Source organism: Triticum dicoccoides, chromosome 3B (assembly GCF_002162155.2).
Source record: "Triticum dicoccoides isolate Atlit2015 ecotype Zavitan chromosome 3B, WEW_v2.0, whole genome shotgun sequence".
In the NCBI taxonomy this organism is placed as follows: domain Eukaryota; kingdom Viridiplantae; phylum Streptophyta; class Magnoliopsida; order Poales; family Poaceae; genus Triticum; species Triticum dicoccoides.
The window spans coordinates 284,602,270-284,609,588 of NC_041385.1; the positions used below are offsets into that span (position 1 = coordinate 284,602,270).

Below are 7,319 nucleotides of genomic sequence, written 5' to 3' on the forward strand. Positions count from 1 at the left end.
CCGAGGAATACGGACTCGAGCACCACACGGCTGACCGGCCACCCCGTGGCCGGGATAAAATGGCATGTCAGACCGAATACGATCCCGCACCCCCATGCCAATATACTACGGCCCGGGACAATAGGCAGGACCTGCAAGATATACTGGAAGACAAAGCAGGACAGCCTAGATCGATCTACGGATCACGGGGGCGTGCCCCAGCACGCGATGACGACCGTCACACCGGATACATTATCAATAAGTCCGGCTGGGCCGAACACAGCCACCAAGACCAATTCGAACTGCGTAGCCACATAGCCCGGCACAGAGGCGCCGCGCACCCCCTCTGCTTCACTAACAAAGTGATGGATCATGAATTCCTAAAAGGGTTCAAACCCGTAAACATCGAATCATAGGATGGCACAACATACCCTGCAGTATGGATCGAAGATTTCCTTCTCCACATTCACATGGCCCGCGGAGACAATCTACACGCCATCAAGTATCTTCCCCTTAAGCTCAAAGGACCCGCCCGGCACTGGCTAAACAGCCTGCCAGCAAATTCCATTGGTAGTTGGGAAAACCTGGAAGACGCATTCCTCGACAACTTCCAGGGCACATATGTGCGACCACTGGACGTTGATGACTTGAGCCACATTACTCAATAGCCCGACGAGTCAGCCAAGAAATTCTGGACTCAGTTCCTAACTAAAAAGAACCAAATAGTCGACTGTCCGGACGCCGAGGCCCTGGCGGCTTTTAAGCATAATATCCGTGACGAGTGGCTCGCCCAACACCTCGGCCAGGAAAAACCCAAGTCCATGGCAGCTCTCACAACACTAATGACCCGCTTTTGCGCGGGCGAGGACAGCTGGTTGGCTCGCAGCAGCACTACGCCACATTCTGGCACTTCGGATGGCCACGACAATAACGGCAAGCCACGGCGTAACTGACATAAGCGACGGAACAATGGCGACAACACTGAAGACACGACTGTAAATGCCGGATTCAGCGGATCCAAGTCCGATCAGCGGAAGAAGCCGTTCAAAAGAAACAATCAGGGACCGTCAAGTCTGGACCATATACTGGAGCGCTCGTGCCAAATTCATGGCACCCCGGACAAGCCAGCCAACACACTAATAGAGACTGCTGGGTGTTCAAACAGGACGGCAAAATAAATGCCGAACACAAGGACAAGGGGCTGCATAGCAACGATGATGAAGAGCCCCGGCGTCCGAACATGGGGGGACAGAAGAAATCCCCCCCCCCCCCAGGTGAAAACGGTCAACATGATCTATGCCACTCACATCCCCAAGCGGGAATGGAAGCGAGCACTACGGGACGTCTATGCGATGGAGCCAGTCGCCCCCAAATTCAACCCATGGTCAGCTTATCCGATCACCTTTGATCGTAGGGATCACCCTACTAGCATTCGTCACGGCGGCTCAGCCGCATTGGTCCTAGACCCAATCATCGACGGATTCCACCTAACGCGAGTCCTTATGGACGGCGGCAGCAGCCTGAACCTGCTTTATCAGGACACATTGCGTAAAATGGGCATCGACCCTTCAAGGATCAAGCACACCAAAATCACCTTTAAAGGTGTAATTCCTGGAGTAGAGCCCATTGTACGGGCTCTATAACATTGGAAGTGGTTTTCGGATCTTCGGATAACTTCCGAAGCGAAGAGTTAACCTTCGACATCGTCCCTTTCTGCAGTGGTTACCACGCACTACTCGGACAAACCGCATTCGCTAGATTCAACGTGGTACCACACTACGCATACCTCAAGCTCAAGATGCCAGGACCACGCGGGGTCATAACAGTCAACGGAAACATGGACCGCTCTCTCCGAACAGAAGAACATACTGCAGCCCTCGCGGCGGAAGTACAATGCGGCCTCCTCCGACAAACCAATCCGGCGACAACAACTTCGAGCACCGTCAAGCGAGTCCGGAGCACCCCGCAACAGGACCATCAGGCATGCCAAGAGTGTGACTAGCAGTCCGGCCTCCGCTCAAGCCCCATCAAAGCAGCATTCGTGCCACGCGTAGACAATTACGCACTCAAAATACCATGGGCATAGGCGGAGGCGCAGCAGTGACTCAGTCAACAGTGCGATATAACCGCCACATACTTTCATAAACCTCCCTTTTTATTTTTCAGGACATTGCTCTAGAAGCAGCCTCTTCAGAAGAGTCAAATTGTCGGACTTACATAGGAGAGAAAACCAAGGAGGCAACATGCTTTGTGCACAAGAGGAAATACCCAGGTGGAATCTGTTCACGATCGTTATACCTGTTTTACATACCTACATGCAGCCTGCCCTTGGATAGGACATGTTAAATAGTCCTATTTACTTCTGCTTAAACGCACCCATTGTAAACATACGCTTAAACGTATTATTCATCAATGGGAAACAATATATAGCATCCGCTTATTATTCCTATTTGCGCATTTTCCTCGCAAATTTAAAATAAAAAAGAGGCTAGCCAACCCTCCTCCAGACTGCTCCCCCGGTTGCAAGCTTCGTCGGCCGTCGGATCTGCCCTCTGACTCGTTTGAGCCGTTGGATCTTCACAGCAGTAAAAACCAATTTTCACCCCACGGTCATTTTCGCTGGCCAATGACGGGTGGGATCGTGTCATGTGCTTGTTGGCTGGGTTCGTCGTCCCCCCGTGTAAAAAGTTTTGGCCAATCTGCTCCGCGCGTTCCGCGTCCAATCCTAGCCTCGCCTCGTCCAACTCCCACTCCCATTCTAGCCGCCAGACGAACCTTGGCCCCTAGCCCCTTGCCCAATGCCCCTCGATCCCCACAGCCGCCGCACGGCCTCGCTCCTCCTTCCCTCCGGCCGCACCCTCTCCTTGCTCGCAGCTGCCTCCTTCCCACCTCCACCCGAGCTCTGCCTTCCTCGCCCGCCTCCTCCTCCTTGCCATCGGCGGAAGCCTCAAGCCCCGGCATCACTGCCACCAGATCCACCTCGCAACCTCTCTTCCTCCCCTGTCTGACTGCTGCGTGGTCGTGTCAGGCCCATGCCGGGGCCGCCGCCACCGCTGCAGCCGCCGCCGCTGGATGGCTCCGTCGGTCCCTCCTGCTCCAGATCGAAAACTGAGAGAGCGACGGGAGGGAAGAAGGGGATCGGGGGAGGGTAGAGCACGGAAGAGAAGGCGAGCTCGCGGCTGACCGCATCATGCGAGGCGGACGGGTGAGAAACATTTGTGGTCGTGCCGTTGGCGACTGGAGATTTGGAATGCGGCTATGGCCATGGGCGGTCCTGGGGCGGGATCGCGTGTGTGCTGCCTCCAACCTGCTTTGCTATTCCTGCGATCTCAAGGTATGGTATCGATCTGCTTTGCGCGTTGCTTTAGGAAAACTGATTAGTTATCTATACATAGACGTGTGCAGATCTGAGGACGAAGGGAAGAATAAGAAGAATTTAGCTAGAGATTTGAAGAAGATCAAGGTGATTTTTCTCCCTCCTGTTAAGCTTTGTTATCTCATTTTGATGCTATTGTTTGTGATTGATGTAAACATGAGGAAGATAAGAGATCACAACGAGGCTAAATGAGATTTGTGGTGACCAAAATTCTTTCTTTGTTTACCTACAGAACTTGATTGCACTATTGATTCTTTACTATTTTCCTTTCCTAAAGGAAGATGCCGAGTCATGTAACATCTTTAAAGAAGAGAGAATCTGCATTTTATTCATGTGCTTTCAGTTAGGGTGGATTTGTGTTTTCAGAAATGAGGCAACCTTACATGTACATATTCACATGTTTCCTTTATAACACTACCATCAGACATGAGTTCTTGTGTTTTTAGAGCTTCACGGAAATAGGATTCGGTGCTGCCCACTTAGTCTTTTTTTGCAGATATATTTCCTTTATCACTCCCCCAGCAGACGTGAGTTCTTGTGGCGGGGTTTTTCATGCCGTCATGTTAGGAATTTATATCGGATTGTAGATGAGGTCCTTCTCCAGTTCAGCTACGCTGGGCACTGTTTCCACTTCTTGTTTCTTAATTAAATTCAGCTGCCCATTTTTGATTTAAGGTGAATATTGCAGTTTGATGCCTATGGTATTCCATATGAAATTCTACTATTTGTTTTAGTTTATGGAGTTTTCTATTCATTATCCCTAGCCATTATGATGGGTATGTTGACATGCTTCATGGATAGATAAGTTTAATATCGCTTGCTTGTTGTCTTCTCTGCCATCGACACACAGAAGGCCAAAAAAGGTGGAGACGAGTCATGGATCCTGCTGGCAATGGCTACTGGTTGTAGATGGAATTTAAGCAGAGGAATAGCAAAAGTTGTGCCCCATGAGGCCAGCGACCAAAGGCCCGATTCGTTACCGTTGAAGGTAACCTGCCTGACAATAATTAGAGTCGCATTGGTACTTGCTGATCTTTTAATTTTTTATTAACTAATTTGGGCTCTTAACAGATTCTGTAGTTGTCTATTGTTTCTTATTTGAAGGTTATGTTCAGCTTGGCCCTTCATCTGGGTGTATGGTTATCCTCATCTCTATACGCGCATGCATGGACGAGCTTCATTCTGATGAGGAGAAAACAATCATGTTGAGTTTTAATCAGAACAGGTGGACAACCATGTAAAAGGTAGAGATGTTTATACAAGAATCAATATCACTCAGACTAGCAAGTTCCAGTTTGTCTTTTGTGGTGAGCATTAGCAAAATATAAATGTGAATATTACAGTACATAGTTTATGATATTTCATTGAATGTCATCACCTAAATTTATACTAATCAAGCGGAATAACCCAACAACCATTCTTTAAAGACCATATCATAAACTTTATGCAACAATACCTAAATGAATCTCTAGTACAAAAGTGGGTTCCACTAACAGCATCGCGGATTATTTTGGGTTTTCGGCCATTGAACGGGTGAATGCCTTGCTTTCCATGGAGATGCTTATACCTTTTATCCTCAGGATGAACGGCTATGTCTGTATCGCCAACCATTGTTTCAGTTCTTGTTGTTGCGACAATAATCTCGTCAAACTCTTCTTCAAGAGGATAGGCAAAGGATTTCAACACAACAAACTGCACATGACTGCTATAACCAGGGATCTTCAGCATAGTTTCCTCTTTAGGCTCTAGATGATCCACCTGAGAAAGCAACATTTTAATAAAGAAGTTGATCTTAGTCGCGGGTGTGGAATCAAACTGTACAACCTAGACAGTATAATAAGCTTTATCAACCTCTATGTCAGATATTGCTGTTAAAAGTGTGCAGTCCCAGTTCACGAGGCAGAGGAATTGGGAATGTAGTGTCTTAATATAATGAGCAATGTTATTTCCTTTGGTAAAAAGAATTATTCCGATGCCATCACGTTGCTCTGCATTTACTAAATGGACTTCCATATGTATTTTGGGCGGTTGATGGAATAGATGCGCTCTATGCGTACATTATTATGCCTACTATATTCTTATGGTTCTGTCCGTGTTCATTTTGTAGGTTGGAAGAACTGTTCTATTTTTGCATCTGCAACCAGCTGCTGCTGCTGAAGATTTGCTCTCCTTTTCCAATGCATGTGCGTTATCTGTGGCTCAAGATATATTTATCTTTTTGTGCATGTTGTCATGGTTGTTGATTGACTGACCGTCTCTCTGTTGCGGATCTATCCGGGGGTCGTCTTATTTTTCAGTCTCGTGTGACTTCCGTTTTATGCTTATATTTGGTGGTTGCGTGTGAGCGGGATGTGTGCTCTTATTTCGACCGTTATACCTGTTTTGCAAGCTGTGGTGCCTTGTGTGCTTTGCCAGCGCTTTCGTACCTACGTACGGTCGCAGAGGATGTGTCTGTTCTTGGCTTCTTGCTAGGGTAGAATAGGAGCTTCCAAGGGATGGTTCTTGTCCAGTTCCTTACTACACACTCTTGCTATTTTGAATAGGTAGTACAGGATGAAGTGGCAGGCTGGAAGAAGTCCAAAGCCAGTTTCCGTCGGATGAGAATTCATAGCAAGGTTGGTGATCACAGTTAATAACAACCAATGTTTTAGTTATCTGTTGTAGACTTTTTTTTCTATGCATGTTTCTTCTATGTAACAAACATAATTTGAGTAGAGTAAGCTTGCCATGGAAACTACGTGTTGATGCCATGGAGTCCTTTAAAGAAAAATATTTTCATAGTCTTGTAGTGACAACAGTCAGCAAGCCGAAATCTGAACCATGAAAACGAGTACTAGCATCTTCATCTAAAAATAATATGCCCAGTATTATCATGATTTGAGCACATCAGAAAGAGATCTTGCTGTCAGATGTTCTATCATGTTGCAAGGTAGTTCATGAATTTAACAAAAAACTATTCCATTTGTTGCAATGCAAGTGATTACCTACAATTTCAAGGAAAACTAATGCCTACTGTCTAATCCTAACTTGCCTTCATCGGAGCAGTTTGTTTGACTTCTAAAGTTCACTTCTGTTAGTTATAAACCCGTGAATATTTGCCCATCTTTGCTTAACGTGTAAATGGATATAGTGGTATATGAAACTCGAATTGTTTCTTTGAACTGCAGATGGAGTCGATTCAAGCACCACATGCTGGAAATACTGCACCATAGTGACATAAAGGGCATCGCATTCAGGAAACCTAATGATTCCATATACACCTTCCCAATGCCTGATTGCATATGCCAACAAGATGGAATATGCTCTAGGCGTTAGCATACATAACTGAAGGATGCATATCCTCTGCCTTTGTGCAACAAAGGCACCAAAGGCATGGCATTGTTGACTGCATGATCAGGATTTGATGGTCATGATGAAAACTGGAGTGAAATAAAGCATTTGGCGCTTCTCAGGAGATTCTGAAACCCTCTAGCATACCCCAAACCGTTCGATTCTGGATATAATGGTCAAAAGGTGCCTAATGACAATGAATTCCATAGGATCAGAAATTGAGAGGATGCGAGGGATTTTGTAAAGTTAGTAATCTGTAGGTAGTCCACCATATAGCAATCTCCATTTGTTCAATGGGTTGTAGATATGAGTACAACCTGAGTGCCTCGATGTATATTTGAAAATAACAAAGAAAGGAAATTTTCAGTATATCATTACTCATCAGTGCTTGTTCTCGCATTTCATCTTGCCCTTGACAGTTCATATTTATGAGCATGTTCTGATAGTTCAGACCTAACGTTCTTTTTTCTTTCCTTGAGCACTTCCTCAAGAATCTTGTTGAGGTGTCTGTTTCCCCTCTTTGTGTCATGAATGATTGTGATGGCTGCAGGGTCTTCGCAAGGAGTTGAAGGCATATAAAAACCATGGATCCTTTGCTCCTCAGGCCGCAAAATGATCACAGTGATGTCTACGA

General features: G+C 46.3%; 1 long non-coding RNA gene across 4 annotated transcripts; it reads left to right on the forward strand.

Moving 5' to 3' along the window:
• The first annotated feature begins 2,709 nt into the window (after positions 1–2,709).
• Positions 2,710–7,038, forward strand: LOC119281254. Of its 4 annotated transcripts, none has more exons than XR_005138324.1 (7): positions 2,710–3,313; positions 3,375–3,442; positions 4,206–4,343; positions 4,460–4,599; positions 5,463–5,538; positions 5,899–5,970; positions 6,523–7,038. It is a non-coding gene; the product is annotated as an uncharacterized LOC119281254 (long non-coding RNA). The 4 variants fall into 4 exon arrangements; XR_005138323.1 differs by having other exon boundaries at positions 3,385–3,442; XR_005138322.1 differs by having other exon boundaries at positions 2,710–3,442.
• The last annotated feature ends 281 nt before the right edge of the window (positions 7,039–7,319 follow it).